The 26,123-nt window shown below is 37.7% G+C and overlaps 1 protein-coding gene across 4 annotated transcripts in view; it reads left to right on the forward strand.

Annotated features, from left to right (window-relative positions):
- Positions 1-26,123, forward strand: part of CD1H11orf49 (chromosome D1 C11orf49 homolog) — a 202,927-nt gene that overhangs the window by 93,506 nt on the left and 83,298 nt on the right. The window lies entirely within an intron of this gene.

Raw genomic sequence — 26,123 nt, forward strand, 5'->3', positions numbered from 1 at the left:
GTGGGGTGTGAGAGAGAAGAGTCAAGAATGATTGCCAGGGGCACCTGGCTGGCTTAGTCAGAAGAAGCAACTGTTGATCTTGGGGTTGTGAGTTCAAGCCCTATGTTGGGTGTAGCGATGGCTTAAAAATAAAATATGGGGGCACCTGGGTGGCTCAGTCAGTTGAGCTTCCAACTCTTGATTTCAGCTCAGGTCATGATCCTAGGGTCATGGAATCTAGCTCCGCATTGGGTTCTGTGCTCGCTGAGCGGAGTCTGCTTGATATTCTCCCCCCCCCCCCACCCTGTTTCCCTCCCTCTACCCCTCTCCCCGACTCATGCATGCTCTCTCTTTCTAAAAGAAAGAATAAACAAACAAACATCTTAAAAAAAAAAGAATGAATGCCAGAATCTAAATTATTGCCGATTTCATCCCTCCCTCCCTTCCTTTCTTCCTTTCCTTTTTTTGTTTTTGTTTTTGTTTTAATTCTTTCGCTTTTTATGTTTTATCCTGAATTCGCTGTGATTTGTCTTCATGGTCTAGGTATATTCACTCATTCAACAAACATTTATGTATTAGTTGCTACTGATAAAGCACTGAGTGGAACAGAAATTCCTGTTCTCATGGAGTTTGTGGTCTGATAATCAGAGATCTGAAAAAAAAAAAATCCCTGCATTCATGAAAGAAGATCACATTCTGGGAATCAGAGACTTACAGTCGGTCTATATAAATCATATGATAAAAACTGTTTTTCCTAAAATACCTTTGTTATGGTAGCCAAAGTGATCTCAAGGGAAAATGCAGACAACTTAGGCTGAAATAAAGCTTTTGGTCTGACTTCTCTGTGTAACTGCCTCAAACTTCCACCTGATTTTGCTGGTCACTAATCCTCATCCTCACTACTAAAAACCATTCTGTGAGGATTAACAGTGTTTACTTCACGAGTGGGTGGCTGTCTTGTTTGAAATATTGAAGAGTATTTGTTACTTTAGTCATTTTTTAAACAAACAAACAAAAATCCTTCCATGTAATCTCTTCGGTCCTGTGGTTTCCTTTGGCCCGTCCTCTGCACCTGCTCCCCCAAGAGTTCCACGTGTCCGTGTTTGCCCCAGAAACCTGATGTGGCCAATAAACAACTTCTTCAACCCCAAGTTCCTGGTTCCTATCCCCCATTTTACTTATTTCTTCTCTATTCTGATTTTCTTTTCTTTTTCCATTTTTACTTCCTTCTTCAAAACCTTTTCTCCAGGGAGAACATTGACATTTGATGTCACCTCAAATCTTTCACCTCTCTACCTCTAGTAACTTTCATCTTTCCCTCTTTTTAATGTTCCTTTATTTTTTTTTTCTATTTCAATTATTTGGGGGCTACCACACATGTCACACAAGCATTCCCGGAATGCTTTTGTCACCACCTCCTTTCGTACCCCACCCTCCGTGCCCTCCGTGCATAATACCCTTAGGTTGCTAAACTCTCTTTATCCTTTTAAGCCTTAGTTTAAAGGTCAGCTCCTTAAAGGACTTTTTCTCTTACTCCCTTCCTGGTCTGAATTAGCTCCCTTCATTATTCTTTTGCAAATCATCCTGTAACTTTTAGTCATACTGTTTATTACAGTTTCTGACTAAATATTTTTTGAATGGCCCTTTACTTAATGTCCACCTCCCTTATCAAATTGTAAGCTTTATGAGGGTAAGGAGCTTGTTTGCTTTGCCAGTAACTGTATTCTTAGCACCTAACGTACATAAATGATTTCTTTTATGTTATTTAATACGAAGGCCCATCACTTCCCAATCCCTATGTAATCTGTGATTATTGAATGGATTATATTATCATCTCTTATATTAGAGGGTAGGGTTGCTTTTGAAAGAACCTTATACTCTTTTCAAATTTGTATCGGAGCCTTGATTTAAAATAATAATAGCTGCTACTTACTGATCACCTACTATATGCAAGGCACTAAACTTCATGTTCAAAGTGCCCCTCTAAAAACTGACCCATTCAAAGCATGCAATATCAATTGACACCTAATTAAAATAATATTCAGTATCCTCTGGTGCTTCCAAACAACGATTAAAAGATTTAGATCATGATCTGTATGCAAACTTTGAACATTGGTGAGGATCTAACTAATAGTACTACCTCCATTTCTTTTGTATTCTGGGTGTCACATTTATGCTGTGAAAGAAATCACAAACTAGTGGTCATCTGACTACACAAGCTTTGGCCTGCAGTGACATTTTCTTTGGCTTGCACTGTTAAAATATTTTTTTTAAGTAGATGCCAACCTTTAGCATAAAAATCTCAATTCAACTTCACTTAAAGAATAGAAAATCATGGGGTGCCTGGGTGGCTCAGTTGGTTGAGTGTCTGGCTTCAGCTCAGGTCATGATCTCAGGGTTGGTGGGTTTGAGCTCCATGTCTGGCTCTGTGCCGACAGCTCAGAGCCTGGAGCCTGCTTGGGATTCTGTGTCTCCCTCTCTCTCTGCCCCTCCCTGCTCTTTCTCTCTCTCTCAAAAAACAAATAAGCATTAAAAATTTAAAAAAAAAAAAAAAAAAAAAAAAGAATGGAAAATCATCCCGATACCACGCCCACATTCCAACAGGGAGGCGGTTTCCCCGGGGCGGAGGTGCAGCTGCTGCCTTTAGACAAGGCATGTGGTGGCCTCAGATTTACCGCCATCCCCAGCTGCCTTGCTTCATCTGCTTGTGTTTCCTGCCTGGCCCCTGTAGGCATTTGAGTTTGCTACCATTGCTACAATGCCTTGGTCCATTTGTAACCTCTTGAAAGGTAGAGTTACACGCTTAATTCAGAATGAGGAGTCAGGAGCTGATTCCTCCACTAGATTCAGTTTCTCTTTTCTCCTTGTCACCATGATGTCTCAAAAGATGTTCAAACAGGAAAGGATCTTAGCAGTCGTCTTGTCTTGCAACTAGGCCTAAGGGTTTTAAAATATATTTATCCCTTGATTGTGGTGAAATATATATAACATAAAATTTATCATTCTGACCACTTTTTAAATAGGGAAATCTTCTTTGGTGATAAAATATAAATAGCATAAAATTGAACAGTTTGACCATTTTTTAAAATGTTTATGTTTGAGAGAGACAGAGCATGAGTGGGGGAGGGGACAGAGAGGGAGACAGAGGACCCAACGCGGGCTCTGTGCAGACAAGCAGCAAGCCCGATATGGGGCTCAAACTCACGAACCATGAGACCATGACTTGAGCTGAAGTCGGATGCTCAACTGACTGAACCACCCAGGTGCTCCAACATTTTAACCATTTTTTTCTTTTCATTTTTTTTTTAATGTTTATTTATTCTTGAGAGATAGAGACAGCATGAGCATGGGAGGGACAGAGAGAGAGGGAGACACAGAATTGGAAGCAGGCTCCAGCCTCTGAGCTGCCAGCACAGAGCCCGACGCGGGGCTCAAACTCACGAACCATGAGATCATGACCTGAGCCGAAGTCGGATGCTTAACCGACTGAGCCACCCAGGCGCCCCTTACCACTTTTAAGTGTACAGTTCAGTGGCATTAACTACATTCACATTGCTGTGCAACCATCACCACCATCCATCTCCCTCTTTTTTCATCTTCCCAAACTAAAATATTTTGCCCATTAAGAAATGACTGCCCATTTCTAGCCCCAGATTTTATTTCCTGTCTCCATGTCTTTGACTATTCTAGGTGCCTCATATAGGTAGAATTATGCAATATTTGTGTTCCTTTGTGTTCCTTTGTGTCAGTTTCTTAAACCAAGCATGATGTTTTCATAGCTCATCCGTGTAGCATGGGTCAGAATTTCTTCCCTTTCTGGGGCACCTGGGTGGCTCCCTCAGCTGAGCATCCAACTCTTGATTTCAGCTCAGGTCATGATCTCCCAGTTCATGGGTTCGAGCCCCACGTTGGGCCCAGTGCTGACCGTGCAGAGCCTGCTTGGGATTCTCTCTCTCTGCCTCTTTCTCTCTCAAAAATAAATAAGTAGGCATTAAAAAAAAAAAAAGAATTTCTTCCCATTCTACCCATTGTGTGTATATATCATACTTTGTGTATCCATTCATCTGTCACTGGACACTTGTGTTGCTTCTACCTTTTGGCTATTGTGAATAACACTGCTGTGAACCTGGGTATACAAGTAGCTGTGTGAATACCCTGTCTTTGGTTCTTGGCCATATACTTAGGAGTAGAATTGCTGGATCATATGATAATTCTATGGTTAATATCTTCTAAGGAATTGCCAGACTGTTTCCGACAGTGGCTTCACCATTTTACATTCTTACAGGCAATTCACAAGGGGTACTATTTCTCCAGATTCTCACCAACCCTTGCTATTTCCTGTTGTTCTGATAAAAGGCATCCAAATGGATACAAAGCAGTATCTCATTGTTTTGATTTGCATGTCCCCAGTGAGTAATGGTGTTGAACATTTTTTCACGTGCTTGTTGGTTATTTGGGGGTTTTTTTATGGGTTGCATTTTTTAAAAAATTATTTTAATTCCAATGTAGTTAACAAACAGTGTTATTTTAGTTTCAGGTGTACAGTATAATGATTCAACAGTTCCTTATATTACTTAGTGCTCAGCAAGATAAGTGTACTCTTGGGTTGCCTGAGTGACTCACTTGGTTGAATGTCCGACTCTTGTCTTGGCTCAGGTTTTCATCTCGTGGTTGATGAGATTGACCCCCAAGTCAGGCTCTGTACTGGCAGTGTGGAGCCTGCTTGTTCTCTCTCTCTCTCTGTCTTTCCCCCACTTGTGCTCTCTCTCTCTCAAAATAAATAAACTTAAAAAAAAAAAGATAAGTGTACTTTTAATCCCTTTCACCTATTTTGCCCATCCTCCCACCCACCTTCCCTGTGATAGCCATCTGTTCATTCTCTATAGTTAAGAGTCTGTTTCTTGGTTTGCCTCTCTCTTTTTCTCCCTTGCTCATTTGTTTTGTTTCTTTTTTTTTTTAATGGAGATTGTTTAATGTTCGTTTATTTATTTTTGAGAGAGAAAGTGTGCGAACAGGGGGAGGGGCAGAGAGAGATTGGAGAGAGAGAATCCCAAGCAGGCTCCTCACTGTCAGCACAGAGCCTGACACAGGCTGGATCCCACAAACTGTGAGATCATGACCTGAGCCAAAATGAAGAGTTGGATGATTAACCAAATGAGCCATCTAAGTGCCCCTCATTTGTTTGGTTTCTTAAATTCTGCATATGAGTGAGATCACATAGTAGTATCTTTCTCTGATTGACTTATTTTACTTAGCATAATACTCTCAAACTCCATCCATGTTATCGCAAATGGCAGGTTTCGTTCGTCTTTATGGCTGAATAATATTCCACATCTTTTTTAACCATTTATCTATCAACGGACACTTGGTTGCTTCCATAGTTTGGCTATTGTAAATAATGCTGCAATAAACATAGGAGCACATATATCCCTCCAAATTAGTGTTTTTGTATTCTTTGGATAAATACCCAGCATTGCAGTTACTGGATCATAGGGCAGTTCTATTTTTAATTTTTTGAGGAACCCCATACTGTCTTCCACAATGGCTGCACCACTTTGCAATCCTGCCGATGGTGCACAACAGTTCCTTTTACTCCATATCCTCATCAACATTTGTTGTTTCTTGAGTTTTTGATTTTAGCCATTCTGACAGGTGTGAAGTGATATCTCATTGCGGTTTTTATTTGCATTTCCCTGATGATGGGTGATGTTGAGCATCTTTTCATGTGTCAGTAGGCATCTGTATGTTTTCTTTTGAGAAGTGTGTAAGTCCTTTGCCCATTTTTTAATAACATTGTTTGTTTTTTTGTTGTTGAGTTGTAGGAGTTCTTCATATATTCTGGATATGAATCCCTTATCAGATGTATAACGTGAAAATATTTTCCCTCATTCTGCAGGTTGTCTTCTTGCCTTTTGTTTTTTTAAGTTTATTTATTTTGAAAGAGAGAGAGAGTCTGAAGCAGGCTCCACACTGTCAGTGCAGATCCCAACGCAGGGCTCGATCTCACAAACCATGAGATCATGACCTGAGCCAAAACCAAGAGTCAGACACTTAACCAACTGAGCCACCCAGGTGCCTTTGTATTCTTGCCTTCTTAATGGTATCCTTTGGTGCATAAAAGGTCTTTATTTTGATAAAGTCCAGTTTATCTGTTTTTCCCTTTATTCCTTGCTCTTTTGGTGTTATATCTATGAAATCATTGTCAAATCCAATGTTATGAAGACATTGGGTTGTTTCCTTCTGACAGTTTTATAGTTTTGGCTCTTCAGTTTGGTCTTTGATCCATTTTGAGTTAATTTTTATTTTCGTTTTTTTAGAGAAAGAGAGGGAGAGAGAGAGCCGGGGTCTGGGGGAGAGGTAGAGGAAGAGGGAGAGAGAGAGAAGCCCAAGCAGGCTCCATACCCAGCACTGAGCTGGAAGCAGGGCTCCACCTTATGACCCTGAGATTATGACCTGAGCTGAAATCAAGAGTTGGACACTTAACCTACTGAGCCACCCAGGTGCCCTGAGTTAATTTTTATATAAGATCAACTTCTTCTGCGTGTGGATATCCAGTTTCCCAAGCACCACTTGCTGGAAAGACTTGCTGAATAGTCCTTTCCCCAATGAATGGTACCCATGTTGAAAATCAATTGACCATAGATGTGAAGGTTTGTTTCTGGGCTCTCTCTTCTATTCCAGTGGTCTATATGTCTGTCTTTATGCCAGCACCATACTGTTGTAAGTACTGTAGCTTTGTTTTAGGTTTCAAAGTTAGAAAGTTTGAGTCTTCTGACTTCATTCTTCTTTATCTAGGTTGTCCTGGATATTCAGGGCCCCTTATAATTCCATATGAACTTGAGGATCAGCTATTCCGTTTCTGTGAAAAGTCTGTTAGAATTTTGATAGGGATTGTGTTGAATCTGTAGATTTCTTTGGATAGTATTGACATCTTAACAATATTAATTCTTCTGTTATTTAACAAAAACTCAACTAAGTGAATTTTAAAGATCTAACTGGCTCTATTAATAGATTCATGAATCAGGCATTATCCCTTCTAACAAATATAGGGGAGCTTTGTTGAATTGCTGAAAACAAAAAAATAAAAAATGTCTTTAAAGGTAAAGAGGGAGCAGAAAAAAGGAAATTATTAGCAAAAAATCCATTGTTTTAGGCAAGGCTCACTCTCCTAAGGGGACCAGAAGGGGCCTATCGGTAAATTTCCTTGTACTGACCCAGTAATTCCCATGGTTTCCTGGTTAAAAGTTACATTTCTGGGGGGGTTGAAACTGCAGTTAGGTTAGGTATTAAGTCTTGGTTTACTGATATGGGACTTTAACATAAGTGACACCATTTGGAGCCTGTGATTTTCTTCTTAACATTTCCTATCCATGAATAAAGGATGTCTTTCCATTTAAGTCTTCTCTGAACTCATTCAGCAGTGTTTTATAGTTTCCAATATGCAAGTCTTCTACCTCCCTGATTAGATTTATTCCTAAGTATCTTAGTCTTCTCATGCAATTGTGAATGAAACTGTTTTTCGTCGTTTCCTTCTCACATTTCATTGCTACTTTATGGAAATGTAATTGGCTTTTGTACGCTGTTTTGTATCACCCATCCTTTGCAGATTCATTTACTGTTGAATAATGTGAGAGAGAGAGAGAGAGAGAGAGAGAGAGAGAGAAAGTTCTTAAGGTTTTCTATACAGAAGATGATGTCCTCTTCAAATAGAGATAGTTTTGCCATTTCCTTTCCAACTTGGATGCCTTTTATTTCTTTTTCTCACTTAATGGCTCTGGTTAGAACTTCCTGTGCTGTGTTGAGTAGAAGTGGCAAAAGCAGGCATCCTTGTCTTGTTCCTGATGTTGGATGGAAAGCTTTCCAGTATTTGGTTTTAAGATAAAAGCTTGTCAAGAAAATTGTGATTCACACAGATTATTAGCTGCAGATACTTAGAGATTTGTTTTATAACATCTTGACATCCAGTCAAAAACATTTTTTTTCATTTAGTTATATGTCTAAATGTTCCAAAAAGGAGTGATAGTAAATTGTTGTGTCAAAGCTGAACAACCAATGGACCTGCCAATTGCTCACATTCCTAATTGTTGAGTAATCACTGGAGAAATCAATGAAAAGTTTTCTCAGCTAGTTTAAAATTTTTATTCTTTGGAGAAGAATAAATGTGTCTTATATCATTATATATGAAATAACTGGTGTTATTTCTTAAAAGAATCAGATACCTCTGAGGCTGCTAGGGATTGAATTGTGTACCCCAAACTTAGTGTGTTGAAGCCCTACCCCCAAGGTGACTATATTTGGAGGGAGGGCCTATAAGGATGTAATTAAGGTTATATGAAGTTATAAGGGTAGGGCCCTGATCCAAAGGGATTAGTGTCCTTACAAGAAGAGACACCAGGGAGCCTGTGCCCTCCTCTCTTTGCTGTGTGAGGACGCAGTGAGAAGGTGGCCTTTTTCAACCAAAGAGAGACACCCCCAGACACTGACCCTGCTAGACTTGCAGTCTCCAGAACTGGGAGAAAATAAATTCCTGTTGTTTAAGCAACCCAGTCTATGGTATTTTGTTATGGCAGCCCAAGCAGACAAATACCAAGGCCATCGTTTTTACTCAGTTTCAGCAGAGAAAAATTAGTTTTATTTTGCATGCTGAGTCCAAAAGCTGTTTTGATTTTATCACTAACATTTTATCGGAAGCCATAAGTATGGCAGTGTTGTAAGCCTTAACTGAGCTATTTGATTTATGTAAGATATCAGCAAGCTTTCCAGGTTGATAAACCTATATTTAATGAATTTATTTAAGGTAGAAATGATAGCAGTTAATTTTGACTATTGTTCTGACAACTGCCTTATGTCAGAAAACTTTAGTATAAAAGAATAAATTCTGGTATCACTACTGATAAGTCTGAAGGGTCTGCAATCCAAAAGCCTTCTCCTAATAAAATTTACAGTCCATCAGTTTGTATAACATTTATCCTATAGTGTTTTAAAAAAAAATGCTCACCTAATTTTGTCTGCTAGTGTTTATCTACACAGCATCTGAGGACCTTTGAAGGCCTGGCCTTTGCATGATCCACTACTCCATCAATTTTCTCTGCCATTGCTCTTCCAGTCGCAGTACAAACATGACTGGTTTTTTTTTTTTACCTCTTTGTTACTATCTTAACATTCGAAGCCGTCTGTTTTGTAATTATCAAACATTTTATAAAGTAAAAAGTCTGCTTTTGTTCCATAACCACATCACATAGAAGGAAGTAAGAGGAGGACTTGATAACATCTGTATTCTCACTTAGCAGAATTTAAAGGTTTTATGTAATTTCAGCCTTTATATCAATATAGACCTGGATTAAAAAGAAAAGAAAAAGACCAAGGCAGATAAAAAGCTTTCTAATCAGTGGCATATTTACAGGTTCAAATATATATATAATATATATTATTTATATATTATTTATATATTATTTATATATCAGTGGCATATTTACAGGTTCAAATATATATATAATATATATTATTTATATATTATTTATATATTATTTATATATTATATATATTCTTTACATAATATATATAATGTATTATATATTATATAATATATATTATTGTAGTATAATATAGTATACCGTATATAGTATACTAGTGTATAGTATAGTATATATATACTATATATAGTATACTATATGTATAGTATAATATAATGTAATATATAATTATAATATAATATATATAATATATATTATATGTATGTATGTATACACACACACACACATACATACACATATACATTTGTGGAGCAGAAGAAGCTCCACAGTGAGTTAACTGAAAGCACAGGTTGGTAGTGTCTATATAATAAAATTTACTCTAGAGGCACCTGGGTGGCTCAGTCAGTTAAGTGTCCAACTTTGGCTCACGTCATGATCTCACAGTTCATGGGTTCAAGCCCCACGTCAGGCTCTCTGCTGTCAGCATGGAGCCCACTTCGGATCTTCTGTCTCTCCCTTTCTTTCTCTCTCTCCCTCTCTCTCTGCCTTTCCCCCACTCACACGTGTACATTCTCTCTCAAAAAAAAAATATTTAATAAATAAATAAATTTTACTATGTAACAGATTTAGTATGCATTTTATTTTTCTCATAGATTTTAAGTAAAGGTATGTCTTTAATAAGAAAAATATGAAAATTAAACATTTATAGAACCTTCTAAATGCCTCTGAAAATTTTTAGGCTCTGGTTAGAAAACTATTGATGTACATCAACCCTTCTCCCATCATATTAATAAAAAATTGGGCTCCTCCAAAAACTTGGGGTCCAATGTCTCCCAGCCGGTTGCTAAGTTCAGGCATTTTTCTCAGTCAAGTGCTCTTGCCCTGATGCTAAATGAACACAAATATGACATTCAGTTTCTGAGATCAGTGTATAATTTGCTGAAAGCCTAAAATGCAATCAAAGGAGTTAAGGCATAAGAATGTCTTGCATTTGTCTGTGATCATCTTTCATCACTTTATAGATGGAGGAAGGGTAGCTACAAGTTCTTTTTTTTTGTTTTTATGCTTATATTTTTGAGAGAGAGTGAGTATGGGAGGGGCAGAGAGAGGGGGAAACACAGAATCTGAAGCAGGCTCCAGGCTCTGAGCTGTGAGCACAGAGCCTGATGCGGGGCTTGAACTCACGAACCACAAGATCATGACCTGATAGGTAGCTACAAATTCTTTAATTTCAAGTTCCATTTTACATGTGTTCAAGAGAAAAGATAGTTACTCCATTTTGTATTTAAAGTTTAAAAATCATGATTCTTATTACTGGGGGAAGTATAGTACTTGCTTTACTATGTATCTCATGCTTTGAAGGACATAATAAACAGAATTTGGAAGTTCTCTGAAAATATAACCAAGGATTTTTTTTAAAGTTAGGCTGAAGTGAGACTGTACTATGTGATGGTATTAAACCCGTTCTCTAAAGTAAGTGTACCAGAAGACAGAATGGTATCCCTTAGGCTTCTGAAATCTCTTGATTTCGTGGTTCTGTTAGAAACAAAAATAAGTGACTAATTTCAACTTATACACTATGAATCAAAATAAAACCATCTTAGGTTAAATATGTCAACTTAATAAACCATATTCAAATTGGGTTGTTTTGGTGGATTTTAAGCTGATAGTATATAAAAGCAAGTATAAGTAGTGTTGAAAATTTAATCTTTTCCAGTTTTATGTTGCTTGGCATAACCTGCTCTTCATTCCCACTGCCACCACCTGACCCTAATTTAGAACCCTAATTAATCGGAGAGGTTGTCCTAATTAACCCAACATTGGAGAGGTTGTCAAAAAGACAGATTCCCTGATCCCATCTCCAACCTACCAAATCAGTCAGCAAGGGAGGGACCTGGGAATTTCTTTCTCTCTCCCTTTCTTTCTTTCTTTCTTTCTTTCTTTCTTTCTTTCTTTCTTTCTTTCTTTCTTTCTTTCTTTCTTTCTTTCTTTCTTTCTTTCTTTCTTTCTTTCTTTCTCTTTCTCTCTCTCTCTTTCTTTCTTTCTCTTCCTCTCTCCCTTCCTCTCTCCCTTCCTTCTTTCTTTTGCAAGCATTTCAGGCGATTCTTATTATCGCTCAAGTGTGGGAAACATTGAATAACTTTTGAACTTTTTTTTCTTTGCTCCAGTCCTTGTTCTCCATCAGTGGTTTTCAACCCTGGTTGCGTATCAAGTTAACTTAGGGAGCTTTTAAAAAAATTGTGATGCCTAGGCTCCATCCCAGAACAATTTAATCAGAATCTGTTGGGTTGGGGCCTATGCTTTTTGTTCTTTTCTTAATGTTTTAGGTAAAAAAAAAAAAAAGTTTTGCAATATAACATGTGCAGAGAAAAGTGCAAAATAATAAATGTACAGCTCAGTGGATTTGTACAAAGTAAACATGTAATATTCATCTGGATAAAGATAGAGAACATTACCAGCACTACAGACACCTCTCCCAAGCCCCCTTCCAGTCATTAATCTCCTCTAAGGTATCACTAGTCTAACTTTTATCACCATAACCTTTACGTGCCTGATTTTGAACTTTATGTAGCTAGAATCACAGCGTATGCACTCTTCTGTGTCTGGCTTCTTTTGCTCAACATTATATTTCTCATTTGTTGCCGGGTTTAGCTGCAGTTTGTTCTTTTTCATTGTTGTACAGAATTCCATTTTATATATAAACCACAGTTTATCCATTCTACAGTAGGTGGCATTTGGGCTGTTTTCAGTTTGGAGCTGGTACAAACAGCATTGCTATAAGCATACTTTTATATGGTGCTTGGCATATAGATTTCTGTTAGGTATGTACTTAGGAGTGAAATTGCTGGGAATGCATATGTTCAGCTTTACCACATATTCCCAGGTTTCCAAAGTGATTGTACCATTCTCCACATTTAAGTGCAGTTTACGAGAGTTCCTGTGGCTCTGGAACTTTTTGTGGGGCCCACACATTTTAAAAGCTCTGCAGGTGATCCTGATACACATTGAAGCTTGAGAACTACTTTACTGTTAAGACCTTTTATAAGTATAATTCTCTAAAGCACAGCCCTGGGCTTGTTCAGCCCTGCTTAGAATGTCCATGGTTCTGTGTTGCCTACTAAGGAAATATGAATTCCATCTGCTTACATTGTAGGCCACTCATGATCTAACCTCAGCCTTTCCAGCCACTACTTTCCTACTCATAGCCTAGACCCTAACCATTACACAAAGACACTTTCCCCTCCACACTCCTATCCTTTTCCCCTTGCACACCTTTGTTTTACTGTTCTATCAATGCAGAAGAGCTTTCTTGCAAGTCTCTCACATTCCTGCCCATTCTCAGGTAGACCCAGCTCAAGAAATGCATCTCAAAGTCCTTGTGATTACCACGTCCTCTCTTCCTGGGCCTCCCTTACCTCCGTTCAAAGGTGATCTCTCTTATGGCACTTATTCTATCATATCTTTTACGTAGTTATTGGCAAACATAGAATCTCTTTCCTAAGATATCATATGGGATTAAGAAGACATGGATTTTTATGTCCTTCTTACATCCCTATCTAGATTGTAAATTTGTAGCATCAACTTCACATGAAGCACTACAGAGAAAGCCTTGTTAGAATTAAATGGTCCCAGGTTCAGGTGGGCTTTTTATTAGATATAGCTATGCAACCATGGTCAAGTTACTTTTTCCAGGCCTTAACTTTCTCATCTGTAAAATGGAGAGTAGACTACTTCAAAGTTGTGAAAGCTAAGTGAGATAACAGATTAAAGCGTTTAGTAATCTTGGCACATAATAACTGCTCCATCAATGCCAGTTGCTTGTGTCACTGTGATAAGAATCATTGTTACTCCCTTAATGGCAGAGACAGCATATCTTATCTCTGAAACCTCATTCAATGCCTTTGCTTGTTTTTGGTGCTCTAAATGTTGGGTGAATAAATTCACGAATGCCTGCTGGATGATTGGATGGGCATGCTTATTTATAGTCCATTTCCAATAAGTTCAGCATGTCTTGGAAGGAACGGTTCAAATCTCCATTTAACCATCAGATAGGGACAGAAAGTAGGGTTTCTACTGCAAACCTTTAAAGCTGTATTAAAAAGACCGAATCCCCAGTTTAACCATACAACAGCTGCTGTCCTGCTGCTGCCAGAAATAGGGAAAACCCTCCAAGAGCTATCTGCTGTTTGTTTGTTCATCTGATAAACATGCCATGACTTGGGGAGAGCACACACTTCCCCTGCAGGCAAGCGCGGGTCTGGGAAGTTGCATGCAACAGCAATAAGGAAGAAATCCCCACTCTGTGGGAGAGGTTTCGGCAGGGACTCTGCTAAGCCTATTTGCAGTTTTGCTGAGTTATTTACCAAGATGAAGGGACTGGGTGTGGCTGGTCTAAGATTCCTCCTGGGAAGTCACTTCAAGAATCTCCTTAATTTCCTCACCCTTCTTCATCTTTGTTCTCTGGCTTTGGTGCAAGGGTGCAGTCAGTCGCACCCAGTTGGCCGCTGTTCCCGGCACACTGAATTCTTTGAAGCCGGCTCTTGCAGCCAAGGATTCCCTGCCCTGTTCTTTTCTCCTTGCCCTGATTTTAAAAACAGTTCTGGAAATTCGCATCTGGCATGGAGATGGATGAAAAGGAACTTCGTGGGTTGCATGCTGTTTTTCTAGACACATAGGAACCAAAAAGGACCTTTAGGAGCTTTAAAGTATTATTTCTCAAGAAAGCCAATACTAATGCATTTTACATGAACAAATTATAAAGTAGGCTCTGCCATCAGCACTATCATTTAAAAGTATTTTAGTGCGAAGAGGCCATACAAGTGGGACGAAACTGATACCGGAAAGTATTTATCACCACCTCTGTCACTTGAAGAAGGAATGTAAGAGTGTATTAGCTGATTGAAACCTTGGGAAAGACGTGTAACAAAACATACAAAGATTAATGAGTAGTCCACAAAGACATTTACCAGGTGACCAATATTTTTAAAAATATTTACAAATAGGGGTTCCTGGGTGACTCAGCTGGTTAAGTATCTGACTCTTGATCTCAGATCAGGTTATGATTTCGTAGTTCCTGAGATCGAACCCGGTGCTGGGCTCTGCGCTGATAGCATGGAGCCTGCTTGAGATTCTCTCTCTCTCCCTCTCTCTGCCCCTCTTCCTCCCCCATATGCTCTGTCTCTTTCTCAAAATAAATAAACATTAAAAAAAATTTACAAGTAGATGAATTTAGCCACATTATAATCACAGTGGGTCTGGTGACAAAAAATTAGTAGTCTGAAAAATATATAATTTCAGTTTTCACAACCTTATTTGTCTTGCTAACTGGCCAATAATTCCTTACAAGCATATTTCTACTTTTAAAATAAAATTAAATCAGGAGGCAATGCTGGACAAGGAAATAATAAAATTCTAGGGAGACACTGAAAAATCTACATTTATTATTTCAAGTTGCAGGACAGCAGAATGGCGTAATACCATTTATATAAAATTATATATATTTTATGTCTGTGCATGTTTATGTGTATACCAAGATGTTTGGAAAGAGGTTTACCAAAATATTAGTGGTTTTCTCTCAGTGCTGGCATTTTACTTTTTTCTTCACACTCTTCTATAGTGTTCGAATTTTTTTTTATAATGATCATGTAACATTTTCACAATCACAATGAAAATAAAGCTATTTTTATTTTGAAAAAAAAGGAAAATTTTGTTTGAGCATTTGTTATGCCCAAAGTGGTACTAGGAGTTATTAGATGGAGAAAAAAAGACTGTGGCCTTGCCACCGAGATGCATACAGTCTCGTTGGGAAGACGACTAAAGAGTGGTATAGTGTAGGGGTACCAGGGTGGCTCAGTCGGTTGAGCCTCAGATTCTCGATTTTGGCTCGGGTCATGATCTCATGATTTGTGAGATCTGTGCAGACAGCAGGGAGCCTGCTTGGGATTCTCTCTCTCCCTCTCTCTCTCTTTCTCTCTCTCTGCCCCTTCCTTGCTTGCTCTCTATCTCTGTCTCTCTCTCCAAATAAATAAAGAACATTTAAATTTAAAAAGAGTGGTATAGTGTAATCAGGTGTCAGGATACGTGTTTCAAAGAAGTGCTACAGGTCACCAGGAAGAGGAAGTCACGTGGAAGCTTTCATTAAAGACAGTTGGCTCAGGTTGAACCTTGAAAGATGGCTGAATAGGACTAAGAGGAAGGAAAAGGGCATTTTAGGCAGCGTGAGCACTGAGGTGATAAAGGTATCTGGAAAGACAGTGAGGAAACCAGCTTATCTGGAGTAATAAGCAAATATGATTTGTGGTAGAGAAATTTACTCTCTTGCCAAACTTATTCCATAAGCTATCTTTATTTGGATCTATTACAAACTACATTTTAGTATACTTGAGCATTTTAAAAAGCAGATCCTAGAAGAGTAAATGAATTCTGAATATTGAAAACTGAAAACTGAATTCTGAATATTGACCTAAAGTGACATAAAAACTAGGACCGCTGGGAACATTTCATTATGTTAGTGTATTGAGGATGAAAGACTTCAGTATGTGTCCCCTGTAATCCTGTCATCTCTGTCAGAAGCTTGCTCTCAATTCAGCCAGTGGCTTTTTGTACAGCCTTATAATTTGTAATTAACATATTCCTACCCCTTTCTTCTTCTATTAAAAAAAATCAAAGAGTGGGACATGAAGGGTGGGGCCAAAACAAAAACAAAAGTTTATTTTTGAAAAGGACATTAAGAATGAGACTCTTCCAAACAATGGAGTCAAGATTCGCTTTCAGTAGTTACTTGGTTAACATGATTGCATTACGTTTGTAGCAAACTCGCTAAATACTGTAGCTATGTAAACTATACTTATCATGCAAACATGTTTTTCTGAGAACCATATATTTGACATTTTAAATACAAAATGTCAGTCATAAAGCTTTCCTTTTTGAATTTGTGTATTTATTAAATGCTTTCAGTGTTCAAAGCGCCATGCTGGGTGATGAAAAGTACGCAGAGAACTCGTTCATTCATCTCTTCATTTACTCAACAGTATTTGCTGAGCGTGTCCTCAGTGCCAGGTTGTTATTCTAGGTGCTGGAACTAAAAGGATACAGATAGTTCTCTTTTTAAGAAGTTCATAGTTTGGGGGCGCCTGGGTGGCTCAGTTGGTTAAGTGTCCAACTTTGGCTCAGGTCATGATCTCACAGTTCGTTAGTTTGAGCTCCACATTGGGTTCTCTGCTGTCACCCCAGGAGTGTAACAGTAAAAAAACTGGGCTTCCAGAAAAAGAAAACAGAGGAATTAGAATGCCATCAGGTTTCTTAATAGCAGCACTGGAAGCTAAAAAACAATAGAACAATGCTTTCCGAATTCTAAGGCAAAATTATTTCTGACCTAGAATTCTGTATCAAACCAACTCTGAGATAGAATACAGATTTTTAGATAGGCAAGAGCTTATAAATTTTAACTCCCATAAACCTTTTCTCATGAAACTGCTGGAGGATGTATTTCATCAAAAAATGGGATTAAATCTAAAAAGATAGAATTATGGGATCTAGGAACAAGGGATCCAACAACACAGGGCAGAGGTAAAGAGAATTCGTAGGATGATAATGAATGATAGTCCCAGACAACCATTTGTGCAGGAGAGCTAGAAAACAAACAATTCAGATTGGAGAGCAGAAAACTCCTAGAGGAATGTGTATAAAAATATTAAAAAAAAGAACTGATAAAACTTTTTAGTTTTATCATTTGGATAAGTAGAGATTCATTTGGAGAAGTAGAAATTAATACTTCAGTTAAAGAAGTAACAATTAGGGGTGCCTGGCTGGCTCAGACAGACGGTGGAGCATGCAACGCTTGCTCTTGGGGTTGTGAGTTTGAGCCCCACGTTGGGTGTAGACATTACCTGAAAATAAAATCTTTAATTAGAAAAAAAAAAAGTAGTAATTAATACTTAGAAACTCCAAGCAAACCAAGAAAGTGGTAAGTATTCCAAAAAAAAAAAGTTGTATAAGAAAAAATGTGCTAATAATATACTCTGTGGCTTGGCTGTGAATAATGTTTATAGAGCATAAAAATATAAGTACTGAACATTTTAAGCTAAAATTAGCACTATATAGGGGCGCCTGAGTGGCTCAGTTGGTTGAACGGCTGACTTCAGCTCAGGTCATGATCTCGCGGTCCGTGAGTTCGAGCCCCGCGTGGGGCTCTGTGCTGACAGCTCAGAGCCTGGAGCCTGTTTCGGATTCTGTGTCTCCCTCTCGCTGACCCTCCCCTGTTCATGCTCTGTCTCTCTCTGTCTCAAATATAAATAAAATGTTAAAAAAAATTTTTAATAAAAATAAATAATAAAATTAGCACTATATATTAGAAAGATTGGAATATGGGAAGTGTGCGTAGGTGGTAAAAAAGATAATTTGTCATCTTCAACTAAGAGTCCAAAGATGATGTCTAAAACTTAAAAATTGATAAAGAGCAGCATAAACATATTGTTAAAAAATGAAAAGTGGAAAACAGAAGGCTCGGTGAGTTTGTGAAGTGGAATTAGTTAAGAGTTGCGGCTGTAGCTTGATTTAGAGTCAACTGAGTTTGAAAAGCCAGTGAACCTTTCAAATGAGCTTGTCCAGCAGCTTTCAAGACTGATACAGAGATTGGAAGAGGAAATATGGTCAGTAGTTAAATCATGGAATGAGTGAGATCGCTGAGGAATGAAAGTGTAGTGAGAGGGGAGATAAGGGAAGAACTTTGAGGGATCCTTATATTTAAAGGGTGAAGAAGGAAGAGGAATCAGGGAAGAAACAGTCAGCATGTATGAAAAGAAATGGCATAGTATGACATCACAGAAGCCAAGGAGGAGAGTTCCAAGGAAAAGATGAGCAACAGTATCAGTTGTCACAGGTGGAAAACTAAGAAAAGACCCTTCGAATCCACAGTGATTGAGTGATCACCCATAACTTTCAAGAGAACAGTTTAGTTGAGCGATGGAAGCAGTATTGAAAGGATTACTGAGTGCATGAATGGGTGGTAAGAAAGAGATGATGAATATAGCACACCCTTCTGAGAAATTTGGCTTTGAAAAACAAAAGGAGAAGGCAGCTCTTTCTGCCCATGGGTCCTGTCCTGGGCTTTAGTAAAACACCGTTTCTGCACCCCCCCCCCCCACAAAAAAAGTAGCTTTAGTGAATAGTCTTTGAAATTTTTTTAGATTAAGGGATCACTTAAACATATGTGAGTAGATAGCAAAGAGTTAATGGAAAAGGCAAGGTTAAAGATGCAAGTGTAAGGGGATAATTGATAGAGCGAGGTCCCAGAGAAACAGAAAGAATATGGACTCAAGAGCACAGATGGAGAGATTAATCTTAGTAAGAAACAGGAAAGATTCTTTCTCTGAGAGAGGAAAGAAAGAGGTGAGGATAACTGAAGACAAAAAGAAATATTAAGGCATAGGGGAAGGAAATTGAAGGACTAAATAATCAGGTGACTTGATCTTCACAATAAAATAGTGTATCTGCTTAAGGTTGGGAGTTGGGGCAAAGGGTTAGTTCGGAAATTTGAGAATGGAAAATGTCTGGGGCAGCTGTTGTAAGAATGTAATACAAAGTCAGAAGGAGATGACTAAAAGGATTACCCAGTAGCCATGAGCATCCAGTTGAGGTTAGATATGAATTTGTAATAAAGCCAATCAATATGGTTTCTGGACTTCCTCCAAGAACGCTGTATCTCCAAAAGTTGTATTAGTCATCATCTTGGCGGGAGAAGGGTTTCCTTGGAGTGTCTTAGGAGATCCCAGGGTTCAAAAACTTGAGAAAAATGTTTGCTCAAGGAGAGTTAATGCTCAGGAGTAGCAAAGAACAGACTTGCCTTGTGGGATACTTCCATCTGTGGGTCATTCAGAGGTCTTGTGGGAAGAATCATGGGCAATGAAAAAGAAATATACTTAAGAGACTTAAGAGAAGCAAAACGGTTTGGTATCAAAAAGATCTATAGCCGCTTGTATATCTAGACACACATCTGAGGGTGGGGGCATGTTGGAGAACATCTGGATTCAGATAAAAGAAGAGCAGAAGAGAAGTGACATCATCGTGGGATTAGACTGTAGTTTACCTAGCCAGATGGAAGGTATAGATTAAGCATTTTTGATGTACATCACAAAACTGGACTGAGTTAGGAGAGTATGGTGATAGGGATTTCAAATGTCAAGACATAAGCTCAAAGTCACATTCAGCCAGAAAACAGTATACTTGATTCCTTTGTGTTTTTCTGATCATTAAAGGAATACTTGCTTATTGTAGAAATGTAGTAGAACAGAGAGGTGTAATGAAGCAGAAGAATAATCACCTCCAAACCCACTACTAACAGCACTCACCATTTATTTATATACTTGCTGTTATTCCTAGTAGGGTTTTTGTTTTGGTTTGGTTTGGGTTTTTTTTTTTTGCTTGTTTGGGGGTTTTTGTTTTTGTTTTTGGTGGGGTTTTTGGCTTACACAACAGAAATTTATTTTCTCACAGTCTCCAGGCTAAAAGTCTAAATCAAGGGGTCAGGAGGTTTGGTTTCTCCTGAGGCCTCTCTCCTTGGTCTAATTTTTTCTATATACATGGGTGTTTTTACACAATACATATTATGCTAAATATACATTTGTATAACCTTTTTTTTAAATGTAGAAGCATTTTCTCATGTATAATTCTCACATATCCCATATATATCTTCATATATATCTAAAGTTCTTTTTAAATTTCATTTTATTTATTTTTTCTTCTTTAAAATTTTAAATCTTTGATTTGCCTTCATGTTATCTTTATCTCAGAAGGAGGCAACATGAGATAGGAGTTCTAGATATAATTATAAAAACAGTTTCACTCTGGGTGGCTCAGTCTGTTGAGCGTCCAACCGTTGATTTCAGCTCAGGTCATGATCTCGCATTTGGTGAGTTCGAACTCTGCATTGGGCTCTGCACTGATGGTGTGGAGCCTGCTTGGGATTCTCTCTGTCCCCTCTCTCTCTGTCCCTACCCTGCTAGCACTCTCTCTCTCTCAAAATAAAGAAATAAACTTAAAAAAAATTTTTTAGCAGTTTCAACTCTTTACTATTTGCTATTCTTATTTATACTTTTCTGAAGATTCCAGTCAATACTATTAGGCAGGAAAAAGAAATAAGAAAGAAATAAGAGACATAGAATTTTTAAGGGGAAGGAAAATTACATTATTTGGAAGTGATATAATTGCTTGGAAAGCCCAAGATAAACTGAAATCTATTATAAATATTATAAAACTTCAGCAAGGCAATAAGAGAAAATACACTAAAACGAATAATTTATTTAAAAATAATAGCCTTTATATATTCAAATAAGAAGAAAAGTCCCTTTTTATAATAGCAAGGGAAGATAAAATACCTATGAATAAACCTAACAAGAATATGCAAGATCATATGAAGAAGGCTTTAGAACACTACTGAAGAGGGGTGCCTGGGTGGCTCAGTTGGTTAAGCATCTGACTTCAGCTCAGGTCACAGTCTCACAGTTCATGATTTCGGGCCCCACGCTGGGCTCTGTGCTGACAGCCTGGAGCCTGCTTCAGATTCTGTGTCTCCCTCTCTCTCTGACCCTCCCTCACTCATGCTCTCTGTCTCTCTCAAAAATAAATAAAAATTTAAAAAATATTTTAAAAAAACCAGTACTGAAGAACCCAAAAAAACACTTGGGCATATGGAAAGGCATACTATGTTCTTGGAAAGGAAGACTTAAAAATCCTAAAACTGTCAGTGCTCCTTTATCTAAGTCCTTTAGATAAAATAATTCCTTTAATCCTCACAACAGCCCATTGCAATGAACTTGCTCAGACTCACAGAGCCAGTAAGTGGCAGAGGTTGAATTTAAACTCAGGAAGTTGGCTCCAGTATACATGCTCTTCATCACTGTGCTATACAAACATTCATTGTTGGCACAGGAATAGATAAGTAAAAATCACCGGACCAGAATCGAGAAGCCCAGAAATTGACCCAAATGTGAAAGTGGAATTAACCTATGTTGGGGTAGGGAGGGCATGTGAAATCAATGAGCTCAACTAGTAGCAATCTTTAAAAAAAATTAAGTTGGATTTCTTCCTTATACCTTATATAAAAATAAATTCCAGATGGATCAAAAATTTCAATGTAAAAATTGAAACCATAAATATACTCAAAGAAACCACAGGAAAATGTTTTTATAATCTCACAGAGAGAAAAGGCTTTCTAAATATGAATGGCAAAAAAAAAAAAAAAAAACGCTGGAAGCCATAAAAGAAACTATTGATGTATTTCATTAGATAAAAAAGAATGAAAAATTGGCTTGACCAAAAAAACCCTATAAATAAAGACAAAAAATTAACAACAAACATGGAGAGATATTTGCAACTTAAATTACAGATGAAGGGCCAATTTCCTTACATACAGAGTTCCTAAAAATCAATTATAAAAATACTGGGGCGCCTGGTGGTTCAGTTGGTTAAGCATCTGACTTTGGCTCAGGTCATGGTCTCATGGTTTGTGAGTTCCAGCCCCGCATCAGGCTGCTGTTGATGCAGAGCCTGCTTCAGATCTTCTCTCTCCCTCTCTCTCTCTGCCCCTCCCCTCTCATATGTGTTTTCTGTCAAAAATAAACTTTTTTAAAAAAAATCTAAAAAAAAAAACCCAATAAGGTATACAATTCAGTGGCTTTTAGTATATTCATATACAGTTGTACAACCATCACCACAATCAGTTTTAGAGTATTTTCATCACCAGTTCCCCCCATTCCCCCACAAAACCCCATACCTAATTAGCAGTAACTCTAATTACTAATTACTTACTACTTTTCCCCCACCTACCCACTCCTAGCCCCAGGCAACCACTAATTTACTTTCTGTCTCTTTGGATTTGCCTATTCTGAGAATTTCATATAAATGGAATCATACAATATGTGGGCCTCTGTGTCTGGTTTCTTTCACTTAAAATAATATTTTCAAGGTTCATCCATTCTATAGTGTATATGCATGCCTCATTCCTTTTTATGACCAAATAATATTCCATTGTATGGATGTACCACATTTGTTTATCTACTCATCTATGGACAGATATCTGAGTTGTGTCTTCTTTTTGGCTATTATGAATAATGCTGCTATGGATATCTGCATTCAAGTTTTTGTGTGAACATATGCTTTCATTTCTCTTGGGTACATGCCTAGGAGTGGAATGCTTGGTCATATGGTGATTCTTGGTGTAACTTTTTGAGGAACTTCTTGACTGTTTTCCAAAGTAGCTGCATCATTTTACATTCCCACCAGCAAGGTATGAATTATGGCTTCTCCACATTCTTGCCAACACTTGATATCATCCGTCTTTTTTATCATAAGCATCCTAATGGGTATGAAGTAGTATCTCATTGTGCTTTTGATTTATGTTTCTCTCATAACTAATGACGTAGAGCATCTTTTCACGTGCATATTGGTCATTTGTACAACTTCTTTGGAGAAATATTCATCTACATTGTGGTATGTATCAACACATTTGTTTCTTTTTATTGCTGAGTAGTATTCCATGATATGAATATAACACAGTTTAGTTTTTGTTCACCTGTTAATGGACAGGTAAATTATCTAGTGTTTGGCTACGATCAATAAAGCTTCTATGAACATTTGTCTACAAGTCTTTTTGTGCACATATCTTTTCCCAGCTTTATGGTGATATAATTGACATATAACATTGTAAGTTTGAGGTATACAAAGCGATGATTTGATACATATATATATATATATATATATATATATATATATATACTGCAAAATGATCACCCCAATAAGGTTAGTTAACACCTACATCACCTCACATAAGCACCTGGTTTTTTTGTGGGTTTGTTGTTGTTGTTTTGGGTGGTGAAAACATTTGAGATTTGCTTTCTTAGCAACTTTCAAGTATATAATACACTATTCATAAGTATAGTCATTATGCTATATGTTACATCCCCAGAATTTGTTGATCTTATAACTAGAAGTTTATACCCTTTGATCAATATCTCCCCATTTCTCCCACCCCACAGTTCCTGGCAACCACCATTCTACTATTTCAATTAGTTTGTCTTTTTTAGATTCCATATATAATTTTTTTTTTATTTTAGAGAGAGTGAGTGTGAGTGGGGGAGAGGGGCAGAGAATGGGGGAGAGAGAGAGAGAGAGAGAGAGAGAGAGAGAGAGAGAGAATCCCAAGGAGGCTCCACGCTCAATATTGAGCCTGATGCAGGGCCCAGTCCCACAACCTGAGGATCACCACCCGAACCAAAATCGAGAGTCAGATGCTCAACTGACTGAGCCACACAGGCACCCCTAAGGTTCCATATATAATTTGAGATCATATAGCATTTGTTTTCCTCTGTCTGACTTATTTCACTTAGCATAATGCTTTCAAGATCCATCCACGTTACTGCAGAAGGCAGGATTTCCTTCTCTTTTATGGCTGAATTGTATTCATATACATATATATGTGTATATATATATATGTATATATATGTGGTATATACATATATACCACATATACATATACCACATATACATATATATGTATATATATATGTATATATATGTGGTATATACATATATACCACATATACATATACCACATATACATATATACCACATATACATATACCACATTTTTTTAATCCATTTGTACATCAACACTTAGGTTGTTCCATGTCTTGACTATAGTGAAGAATGCTGAATGAACATGAGAGTGCAGATATGTCTTTGGGATAGTTATTTCATTTCCTATGGATATTATACCCAGATATGAGGTTGCTGGATCATATGATAGGTCTATTTTTAACATTTTGAGAAACTTCATACTGTTTCCCAGAATGGCTGTACCAATTTACATTCCCCTTAACACAAGCATCTTATGTATATGTTGGTCATTAATATGTCTTCTTTCGGAAAATGTCTATTCAGGTTCTCTGCCCATTTTTTAATTGGATTATTTGGGGGTTTTGCTATTGAGTTGTATGAGTTCCTTATGTATTTTGGATATTGATGACTTATCAGATATATGGTTTGCAAATCTTTTCTCTCATTCTGTAGTTACCTTTTCATTTTGCTGACTGTTTATTTTGCTGTGCAGAGGCTTTTGTATTTGATGCAGTCCCACTTACTTACTTTTTGCCTTTGTTGCTTGCACTGTGGTATCACATCCAAAAAATCATTGCCAAGACCAATGTCAAGGAGCTTTTCCCCTATGTTTTCTTCTACGAGTTTTACAGTTTTCAGATCTTCTATTTAAGTCTTTAATCCATTTCAAGTTAATTTTTGTGAGTGGTGTAAGATACGGGTCCAATTTCATTCTTTTGCATATGAATAGCTTGTTTTCCTGGCATTGGCACCATTTATTGAAGAGACTATCCTTTCCCCATTGAGCATTCTTGGCTCCCTTGCCAAAGTTTGTTCACTGTATATGTGTGGATTTATTTTTATGCTCTTGATTCTTGTCAAAGTTAGTTCACTGTATATGTGTGGATTTATTTTTATGCTCTTGATTCTGTTCCATTGGTCTGTGTATCTGTTTTTGTGCCAGTACCATACTGTTTTGATTATATTAGCTTTGTAATATAGTTTGAAATCAGAAAGAATGATGCCTCCTGCTCTGCTTCTTTCTTAGGATTGATGTAGCTCTTCAGGGTCTTTTGTGGTTTCTTATGAATTTTAGGATTTTTTTCCACCGCTATGACATATGCCATTGGAATTTTGATAGGGATTACATTGAATCTATAGATAGCTTTGAGGAGTAGGAGCGTTTTAACGTTAATTCTTCCAATTCATGAACACGGATATCTTTGCATTTGTTTGTGTCTTCTTCAGTGTTTTTCATCAAAGTCTGAGTTCTCAGTGTACAGATTTTTCACCTCTTTGATTACATTTATTCCTAAGTATTTTATTGTTTTTGATACTATTGTAAATGGGATTGTCTTCTTTCTTTTTCAGATAACTTGTTGTTAGTGTACAAAAAATGCAACTGATTTTTGTATGTTGATTTTGTGTCCTGCGACTTAACTGGATTGATTTTTTAGTTCTATCAGTTTTGGGATGGATTTTTTTTTTTTTTTTTTTTTTTTTTTTTTTTTTTTTAGAAAGAGAGAGAGCACACATGAGGTAGAGAGAAGGGCAGAGGGAGAGAGAGAGAGACAGAGTCCCAGTCAGGCTCCACGCTCAGTGCAGAGCCTGACGAAGGGCTCAGTCCCATGACCCTGGGATCATGACCTGAGCCAAAATCGAGTCGGATTCTCAACTGACTACACCACCCAGCTGTCCCTGGATGGATTTTTTAAAGATTTTCTACATAAAGTTATATCATCTACAGAGACAATTTTACTTCTTTTTTAAAAAAACTTTTTTTTAATGTTTATCTTCCAGAGTGAGACAGAACACAGTGTGGGAGGGGCAGAGAGAGAGGGAGACACAGAATCTGAAGCAGCTCCAGGTTCTGAGCTGTCAGCACAGAGCCTGACATGGGGCTCGAACCCAGAAACCACGAGATCATGACCTGAGGTGAAGTCGGACACCTAGCTGACTGAGCCACCAGGCGCCCCTTACTTCTTCCTTTCCAATTTGGATGGCTTCCATTTCTTTTTTATTCCCTAATTTCTCTGGCTAGGATTTCCAGTACTATGTTGGAAAGGAGTGATCTTGTTC

The sequence above is a fragment of the Felis catus genome, chromosome D1, assembly GCF_018350175.1.
Source record: "Felis catus isolate Fca126 chromosome D1, F.catus_Fca126_mat1.0, whole genome shotgun sequence".
Classification (NCBI taxonomy): domain Eukaryota; kingdom Metazoa; phylum Chordata; class Mammalia; order Carnivora; family Felidae; genus Felis; species Felis catus.